The sequence below is a fragment of the Lygodium microphyllum genome, chromosome 18, assembly GCF_053477565.2.
Source record: "Lygodium microphyllum isolate KBCC chromosome 18, Lygodium_microphyllum_v1.1.10, whole genome shotgun sequence".
NCBI classification, from domain to species: Eukaryota; Viridiplantae; Streptophyta; class Polypodiopsida; order Schizaeales; family Lygodiaceae; genus Lygodium; species Lygodium microphyllum.
Window position 1 is genome coordinate 39,377,726 of NC_141152.1, and position 10,593 is coordinate 39,388,318.

At 38.0% G+C, this 10,593-nt stretch overlaps 1 long non-coding RNA gene across 1 annotated transcript; it reads left to right on the forward strand.

Moving 5' to 3' along the window:
• Positions 1–1,905: 1,905 nt before the first annotated feature.
• On the forward strand, positions 1,906–5,840 carry LOC148020773 (uncharacterized). Its single transcript, XR_015694630.1, has 3 exons — positions 1,906–2,524; positions 2,600–2,658; positions 3,610–5,840. It is a non-coding gene; the product is annotated as an uncharacterized LOC148020773 (long non-coding RNA).
• The last annotated feature ends 4,753 nt before the right edge of the window (positions 5,841–10,593 follow it).

The following is a 10,593-nucleotide window of genomic DNA, read 5'->3' on the forward strand; positions in this document are numbered from 1 at the left end:
ATGAAAGAGACTTAGTTTATTACAAAATGGTGTCTGAATCCATATACAAGAGTCTCTTACATGTTTTATACTTGTGTCAATGTGACAATAAGTTTTATTAAAATAACCTCCTAGACTTAAATTCATTACAAGCCATCCCCAACCTCTGATGTTTTTGTCCTCAAAAACAAAAGATAGGACTTATTACAATATGATTTCCCAAGTGTGGAAAGGGGCAAAGTACTCTATTTAGATGAAATAAACAATTTCCTAATCTTCAAGAATGTCCAAGGAAACTAAAGAATTACAAGCTAAGAACCAAGTGCCATGTATATACATCCATGTTGAACCCTAAAGATAAGATACTGGTTACAAATTCTTTAGCTCTTTTATGATTGACAATGATTGTGTTGTCCATTGCTATGTTGCCGTACTGAATCTGCCATAAATTTTCATCAACTTATCCAACTGAGGCATGTTATGAGCTCCGAAGGAAGCTCATTTTACGTACCTTCACTTAGGTAGGTTGTACTTCTCTCTATAGTTAATTCGGAATTTAAATTGGTGTAAAACAAAGAGCTATCTAGTTAAAAAAACTATAGTGAAACAGAGCTCATGAGCTAACATAATCAAATATAATCTTCCTTTAAATGATCCCTTGAAGGTGTGGGAGTGATTCCAAGGCAAGCATTAGTCTAAACAAAGATTTCTTTTTCAAAAGTTATCCTTTGTCCTCTAGGATAAAAAGGAGAGCTCTCATCACTGCCATCAATCGATCATCATCCACAAGATCATGACCACGTGGAGTTGAATCACGACTGTCTCATACATTGAATTTTCAATGAATAGCATGGTATCATTCTTTTCTCAACCTTAGTAGAGCCCATCTCAAGTAGCATGACTCCACTTGCACCTCTAATTTCCCACTTTCTAGCATCAACCTCTTTAGTAAGAATGGAGAGTAATGCTACAACATATTCATTTTTCTACTGTTGTTGCTTCAATGACAGTCCTAGTAATGATATGAGCAGCTGAACTCCTTCTCGCTCGACCTCGAGGAGACTACTAAGATTAATGTCACTACTGCACAAATTCCTCATTAATTCCATTAGGTCCTTTTGACCTTCTGCATTAACCATGGTTAACAATCCAACTAGCATTTTCTTGCCTTCTGCATGATATAGGGCTTCTTGCAAAACAATACTGCCATAAAGATTCATGAGAGACTCTAAAGTGCATTCTCGGACCAATCGAGGAACATTAGATGCTAGTTGCTGGACAAGTACTTGTTCTATCATGGTTGCATCTACCACTTCTATAGTCATCATGGTATTGTCAAAAACCATAAGTGCATATGCTTGTGTACCAATTGTGTTAGCCATTTGAGCATCTCGCTTGCTAAATGCAATTTCTTTTGTGATACAACTGATCACAACAAACATATCATAAAAAAAGTTTGCTAAAGCACTCATTGCATTTCCTGCAATGTGCGAGTAAACTTTTCCTACATAAATTCCCTTGAAGGTGCTACTATGGCACTTAAAAAGAGGACTATTGCACCAACATCATACAAAGACCACCTCACTTCTTTTGAAGTCAATGAGAGTGCTCTCAATGCACCGGCTACCTCTACTCGAATAGGTATGTCATTACTAGAGCATATGAGTTTGAGTAGTGGATCAACTGCCCAAATGGTGAAAACTTGTGTCCTCCCTTGAAAAGCTGCCATCTATCCCCTAGAAAGAAGACTAAAATCATTTGACAATGCTCCATGACTGACACATTTGGAATCATTGTCAGAGTTGTCTTGCTTCTCTAGAAGACACACATTGTGCATCCACAGATTTCATACTGGCTACTATAATAGAAAGTATTTTTCCATCCTATACTTGTGCTAAGAAAATCAAGGTAGGGGGGTTACTAATGCAACCATTCTTACTATCCCTGGCTTGTTGAGCCATACAATCACGGACATTGTCTACTTTTTGAAGGTCTGAAACACAGGCTAGAGATCTTGTGCCAGTGTTCCCTTGCGGTACACTATAGCCAACTTCTTGAGTTGGAGCACCAAACCATTACTGCTGCTGCTGAATACAACTAACATTTGTTTGCAAAGTAGTCAAATTGCTGAATTGTGTGAAAAGTGGCATACTGTTCTGAGGCACTGGCACATGCGAGGGAGTACCCTGTACACCATTGCATGTACCAGTACTGGTGATGTTCTGTTGTACTGAAGCAGATGCATTGCCTTGTAGCATTGGCAATGAGGTATTGGAGGACTGACTGCATGATAGATCCGTTGTACTTGAGGTCGCTGCACCCACCTGCCGTGGCTGTGTCATACGATCAGGCACATCGGCTGCTTTTTAACAGTGTCCCTCGTGGTGCACTATAACCAAGTGCTTGAGTTGGATCACCAAACCATTGTTGCTCTGCTCCAGAATAGAGCTAATATTTGTTTGCAAAGCAGTCGAATTGCTTTGTCTAAATAGTGGCATACTGTTCTGATGCAACATGCTCGTGCCAGTACCTTGCATACCACCAGGTGAGTGAGTACCCTGTATTACCGTTGAGTGTTTGAATGTACCAATAGTGGTGATGTTCTACTGTAATGAAGCAGATCCATCGCACCCACTTGCTGTGGCTATGTAAGAAGTTTATCCTGTTGCGATCTCTGAGGTAACTAACGTGATGCTTGTTGGGCTCCTTGGACCTGAGTCATACATGTTGAAAGTGTTGCATGCGGTTGCTGTTGTGTAGATTGCCTTGCCTGTAATGAGGAATCCAGAGTTAACTGTGGTTGCACTTGAAGTGGCTGTTGCTTGTGTTGTTCAACTTGTTGCTGCATCACACCATCTGGCTGTAAAAGGCTCTGCTGTTGATCTGGTTGAGTTTATGCAGCTTGTTCTTGCATCTGTCTGAGAAGGGTGGGCTATTGAGAAAAGTTTAGGCAAGGTGGACTGCAGTGGAAGGTGGTATGGTAGACAGATTGGAACGAGTCAAATAGTTCTGGAACACACGAGACCAAACTCTGTTGTAAATCCGGTTAAGCTGCAGACCCTAATAAAATGCATAGTCATCATGCCACACATTAGGAAGACTGCAACCTTGACCAGAGTCTCTCTGCCTAATCCATGGTTAGACTGCAACCTTGATCCAATTCTGTCTGCCACTTGCCAGCACTTTGAGTAGCTCCTTTCACAAGTACCTCGAAAGCTTCCACCCTGACTAACATTTGCAATACATCCTACATCTTCACTGTGGCGTTTTGGCACCTTTCATCTCTAATGCAACTTCTCTGACTTTGCTATCTAGAAAGCACATGATTGTATGCTTGGATATGAATTTTGGAGCCTTAAATAACACTAGAAAGTAAGCTGAAATAGTGAATGAAGAAGTTGACAAAACTGCCTGCTTTCTAGTTTGATAAAAACCAATGTGCAGTCTGCCTTATTGATATGCTCTTGTCTAATAGAATCAACTTGTGAACCATGGTTTTTCAATCACAACATTCTTTATTATAGATTCCCCACTAACAGGCCAAACTTCAAAGTTGAAGTTGGAGCTCACTTGGAGCAGAATGCAATGTCTCAAAACCCTGTACAATTCTCGTTATCTATGTATGCTTAGGTACAAGCGTTGAAAGGAATTAGAGCTCTGCCGTGCAGGAATCAAGTAGTGGCTTGCATCTACTTCAGCTCAATAGCTGCTCTGAGGGGAGTTACGGTGGATCAACAGCTCAATAGCTGCTCTGAGGGGAGTTATGGCTGGTCAACAATGTGTCTTAAGCTATAGAAGGTGTTGAATCTCCTGCTCTCTACCTTTTTTAAATGCCTCTATTATGGTGCTAGAATGGCCAGGGAAGATTGGATCAGAAATACCATTTTTTTCCATTTCCAAGGGAGCTATATCTGCATCAGTTTCGAGACACATACAAGGTCCAGTGGCAACCTCTGTACTAGGAACCTGATTCCAAATAAATGCAGTGGCAAAATTCACCAGTAGCAAGAGTACTTTTCATTGATGGGGTCCACATGCTAGGCTCTACATATTTGAGCCCTGCACTTGAAATCTCATTATCTCCAATTGTGATCTTTGCAACAAATCGTGGCATCTGTAATATCAGAGCAACAGATTTCTTGAGCCCTCATGGTATTCTAAGAAGCATACAGATGCCAACTACGGGGATCATGGTGACTCTAGGAAGACCTCTAACAACGGCACCTTGTGGAGATGCAAAGACCATGGTGTGAGTGATGCCCTCAGAAAGCCTGGAAAGAAATTAAACTTAGTGACGAGTTTGTGAAAACAGAGTTGTGCATGGTTGGCATGCAGTTACAATAGACCATAAATTCTGAAATGGCTACTGATGATGCAACTGCAGGTAGTGAGGCAGGCGAACATTCGAACAGTGATGGCAGGGATCAGTCAGAAGACAGCCTTGGCTGTGTTTCCTATCCGGATACAAATCAGCGTAATCCTCAATCTATTGCATAAGGCTTCTGGAAGCGACCCAAGATCCTGGGACACAACAGCCTAATCATCATTCTATTCAGTCAAATGGCATTGCTGCAGGATCTCCTTGTCATCTCACAGATTTACAGAGGCTGTTACTGCTAGTTCAGTACCATGAAAATGGAATCTTCTTGGTTGCAAGATGGTCCCCATGATCTCAACGAAGAAATGTGAGAGAATTCTAGGCTACTGGAGGCACACACCATGTACAACATCTGAAAGAGCATCCAGAGTACTAGCTGTACCCTACCTTCAAGTATGTCAAGAACTGGTGCTAGGATGACAACAGGCATGGAGACTTCTCTTCAGCCTTGTTGAAGGCACAGCCGCAGTTCTTAAATGATTGACAAACAAAATTTTGGTCGAGGTTCTTTTGTCTCTCTGTACATGTTACCATGTACCTGAAGATGAGATGTTCTAGCCATCAAATAATGCTCGAGTCACAGGCCCTTCCTCCAAAGTTATGCTGACTATAGTCCTGTGTACACTTGCAGTTCTATGAGAGGAAGCCACAATCTGTTTCAAGAGGCATATTATGTTGCTAGTCTGGAGGCATGTGTAGCTGTGTTATGGAAAGACGCTGCTGCACCACCACAGGCTACAGAGGCATTGAAGATAACTACCCATGAACTTGTGAAATTGAATGTATTTGATGAAGCTAGCAAGGAGCTTGTTGTAGAAGATCCATGGCTTGCTATCCTATGAATTCCTAGGCAACAAGATGAACAAGCTGAAGGAATAATGCTCCATTCTTGATCTATTGCTTGCCTAGTGCTTGAAGCAAGATGTAAGTGCCGTAGGAAAAGCCATATGCTACAGATTTCTGTGGCTTACCGCTATTTAAAACGGTGCAAAATGCGTTGCCCCTGCAGGATTGTTTGAAAGGAAATAGGTATGAAATGGATATGAAGATGGCTGAAAATGAATCCAAGACTAAAGCTCTGATACCACTTATCAAGAAGAGAATTGGGAGAGAAGAACAAGAAGAGAAAAGATTGCAGAAGAGAGAGAAGCAAGAGAGAGAAAGGCTAGAAGATAAGAGAAAGATAGGAAGAAGAGAGAGAAAGAGAAGATAGCCATGGAAGCTGTAAAAGGAGGTGAAGATGAAAGAGACTTGGTTTATTATTGAATGATGTTTGAATCCATGTACAATATTAGTCTCTTACACCTTTTATATATGTGTCAATGTGACAACAAGCATTATTGAAATAATACCTCGGATTTTACTTCACTACTCACTAGAGATGAAGAGACAATTTTAGTTGCAACTTTTGCAGATGCAAATAATCCACCTTGTATCATCCAGATTCCTTAGCATAAAGGCTATCACTAAACCAAACATCAAACCTGGGAATGTACCAATACATAAAGCTACACTACCATTCACTCGATAGGCTTGTTTTTGGAAACCAGATGTTGCATATTAGAATATGGGCAAAAGTTTAGATACATGCTTTTTAGTCAACATAAGTGGTTTCCACCTGCATTCATTTGCTAATGTGCTTTAGCTAGAATATTTGTCTGTTCTAGTTTAGAATGACCACTAGTTTCAAAGGGGACATAATGAATACTAATGTGGGGAAATAATGTGTGACCACACCAAGATCAAGTAAATGCATACATACCTTGATGTAGCTTTATAGACTATCAGTGTTTTGTTTCCCATTTTTAGTCCATTAAGTGCTACATAGGCAACATCAGCTATAGCTACCCTCTATAATGCAATAGATTTGACATCAGGATTGAATCAATCAATTATTTTACACACACTAATGCATCAATTGTGTACTCTTATGACATATTGTAATGATCCCACTCTTTTTTCCCTCTCCCCTCAATTATGCCGTATTGGGATTTCTTCCCGGAATACACATTAGTTCCTTCTGTATAATTATGAATATGTTGGAATCAAGTTTCGCAAGTATCGTGCGTAAATGAATTTTAACAAGGATCATGGATGAATGAATTTTTGCAGGAACCCCACGTGAATAAGGGGTTAATAACATAAGGTTTTAAAATAAAATAATAGAGAAAAGATAGTAAGGAAAAGAGAGAAATTGCACATGAGCCTTCCACATAGAACTTCCCTTCCAAATTTGTATGAAAACCATTGACAAGAAGAGAAATATATATAAAGAATAAAGAGGGAATGAGAAGTTGCATGCACAAGATGATGCATGCAAAGCACACAAATGAGGGCAAGAGTGAATAACACAAAGCATAGGAACAAGTGCTAAGTAATAAGGAACAAGTGCTAAGTAATAAGGTTTTTAAAAACCTTAATGGGATAAAAATAAAATAAAATAAAATAAAGGAACGGGGGGTAGTTTGATTTTGACCACCAACCCGTGATGCAAAGCATGAGAATTGATGGATTAGAGTAAAGAGTGAAAAGGATTGCCTTACTATAACATTTTTCATTAGGCTAGAATTGGGTTGTTCTTTGAGCCATAGTAGGCCTTTTGTTGCCCATATAGTGAACTTACTTAAGCTAGAAGGGCTCTAAGAAATTTTGCCTCTATAGGTCATATTTACCAAAAATAGCAACCATAGCCATCTTTCTACAAAGCTTCATATTTTCTCACGTTGGTCATTTTCTAGTGCTCTTCCGCCTCTAAAAAGCTTCTCAAAAGCTTTTCTAGATGTTTCCACACTTTGATTGCTCCTCATTTCTTATCCTTTGCAATATGGAAAGCTCCATGGAATCCTCGAACATCAAGCATCTCAAGAGGAAGGAGGCCAAGTATGATATTAAAAAAATAGACAATAGAGTTCACTTGAAAGTGGAGAAACAAAAAGTTCTCAAATCTTGAAAGAACTAGAGATAAGGTAAATCTAACAAAGAAGACTACTTTGACTTTCTCTTGGATCATTGGAGGCTGTACAAAATTGGAGTTCCAAGTGAAGACTTTCCTCATGGAACTTATTCAAGCCTAGTCACGATTGATTGATCTTTACTTTGTAATGGCTAGAATTTGTTTATGGGCATCTCCTAAATCTATTTTGTATTCTTGGACTTGAAGAAAACCATTGATACCTCAAGTTCCAGATGTCCTCGGGTAAGTTACTCATGAATATATGTGTGTATCACATGGGTTCAAAATAACGTATTTTTAAAATATCATTTTTATACATTTTTTGCATACAGAAGGGTGTAAAATAAAGGGAATATTTATAGATTGAATAGAAAATGGTTATGTTTTATTTAGAAAAAATTCGCAGATAAGGATATTTTTAAATAGACATTGAATGCACATGATGTAGAGGATATACATATAGTAACTTTCCCAACCAGATGTCTCTTTGTATATATGTCTATGTTAGTTTGTCCTGGACTTTATAGAAAAGTTCCAAGATGTTTTGAGCCTTTCTATTCCTAAACTTGAAGAGAACCATTAAAACTTTAAGGTTCCAAATGATTTGTTATGATTTTTTTATATTGGCTATCTTTGGAGTGAGTGCCACACCTAGACAACTTTGTCTATTGTTTGCTTGTTGTTTTAAACAAGGGGGGTATTAAAAATATGGCCCTTCTCACAAGCTCACACGAACTAGCCTTTAGACAAGAGATCAATTGAGACATTAGGACTTATGGAATGACAAAAATGTGATCATCAATGATGTCATCATCCAACTTGTACCTACCTATATAAGAGGCATTAGAACCTCACTTGTAACAACTGAAAGATCCAATGAGTTGAGATTGGATCCATTTAGCCTTACCTAGCTTGAGAGAAATCTCAAAATATTTTGTATCTATTTCTATTTTAATATGATTCTCATTCAGTACATTTTATCTCTCGTCAAGTTGCATGCATTTTCAATTATAGCTATGTTTGACTCTCTTTCACCATGAAGCATTCAATGTGACTCAATGTAATAAGCTCTTATGTTTTGCTAAGCTTGTGGGATTTAGCGATCTTAGTGTAGGAGAAGTAATCATATCTAGTTAGGCTTTGTGTGTTGTTAGGCCTAGTGACCTATAGACACTTGGCTTACAAGAATTGATTGGATACCCAATCCATGCATTGTTGCAAGCTAGCATATGCATTCAATAATCTAAAAGGCATTGCAATAGAAAAAGCAAGCATGGTCTCCTTTTGATGTTATTCTAGAGATAAGCCAAAATAGGCATTACAAACACTATAGAACTCATGGCTTTGTAATTTGATCTAAAGTTTCACCTTGAACATGCAAAGGAAAATGAAGGTGCAAAGTCTACATAGATCCTCCATTTTCTCTTCGTTTCAAGGGCGATAACCAGTGGCAATACCCATTTAGTCATCTACTAGATAGACAAATCAAGCTACAAGAAATTGTTTTTTCCCAACATACATGTTTGATATTACTTTTCTCAAATTTTGAGCCACTAGTTGCTTTCTTATTTCATATCAACATAGTGTACAATACTTTGAGCATCTCTTGATGGTTATACTCAATAGCAAAGAGTTTGGCATACTTTTTAAAGCTTTGTATATGCTTATATTTTTCCCTTGAGGAAGAGTTGGATCCAACACTTTTCCTAATTCTTGCATTGGTACATTATTAGCCTATATGCTAGCATATACCAATGATTCCTAATGCCTTAGTTGGGCTTCTTATACAAATGAGCCAAAGTGGTAATATCTTGGGTGAACACATTTTCCTTCTAGAATTCCTCTTCATGATGATGATGATGATGATCCAATGTTAGGATTTAATGGACGTCCACTTGTTCGAGGGTCTTTGACCTGTCCTATGAATGGCAAAATAATATGGACCTTTTCACTAGATTGACAACTTAGAGAATTGCCAATTCATATGGAAGTGTAAAGATTATGGATAAATGTCAATGGATGGGTAATAATGAGGAATGCCCATCCAAAACAAAAAACATTTAGAGCATATAATATCATGTAACAAGAAAATGGTACATTACTTGTACTTGCATTGGATATTTTGTCATGTTATTTGCTTCCTATCATATCATAAAGTAGTACAAACACCAATATAAGATACATATGCTTAGCACTTTCAATTGTAATTATAATTTTCATTTTTTGGATATATATTTCTATAATCATAATAGTGTGAAAAACATAAATTTACAATGATTGTCAATTGATTGGCAAGGTTCGAATTTGCTATGCCAATGGGAATGGCAAGGTCCAAAAGAAAGTGTCCCATGAAAAGTAGGGCTACATGTCAAATCCTAACAATATCTTCATCCAATACCCATTCAGAACTTGTGGGTTCCTCTTCATAGAACTATTAATCAAGGACTTATCAAAGGATACCCTTTGACTTCTTTGTCCATCCATGGTTTCATGGATAGGCTCCCAGTTTAGTTGGTAACATATGGAGATCTTTACATTCCATTTGACATCCCACAATAACTCTAAGTCTTCTATCACCCCAAAACCTTTGACTTTTGAAGTATTTGCCACTTCAACTCTAAATAGTGAGGGGCAAGCCACCTTAAGATGAAACTACAACATTGCCTCATTTGTGATCATGTGCACCTAGGCATCCCATATCAACATGAATGTAATGTTTTTGATTCTTGAGGATCCATGGATCCATTACTAGCACTATATATGCGTTATCCCCCAACATTGTTTAAACTTGATCATTTTTACACTAGTTGAACCATACCATTTCTTTCTCAATTATCAAGTGAACTATAACAATTTTCCATTGGTTATGTTTTCCTTAGTTTCAACTCCTCCAAGAGATCACAGGGGAGCTTGGTTTACACTAAAAGGAAAGCCATGCATTTGGATCTTCTTATTTTCTCTATTTTCTTGGATGTGACATCTCTTGTTGCTATTTGTCTTTTAGCCGTATCAATATATGCTATTTTGTTTATCTTTCTCTGATTCTATTTTTGGCCAAGATGTACATTTTTCATCCTCCTCATGAGATACACTAGCCTCAATGAGACAACAACAACACTCCATCCTTTTTATATTCTCTCTAATGGTTGTCTTGCTAGATCTACATCTCTTTAAACCCCTTCAAGTGGCCTTATATCATATCTAATATCTTGCCTTCCATTGTCTTATCTAGATGGGTAATTCTCACATTCAATTCTTTCAAGATAAAGGCAATCTGCAACTA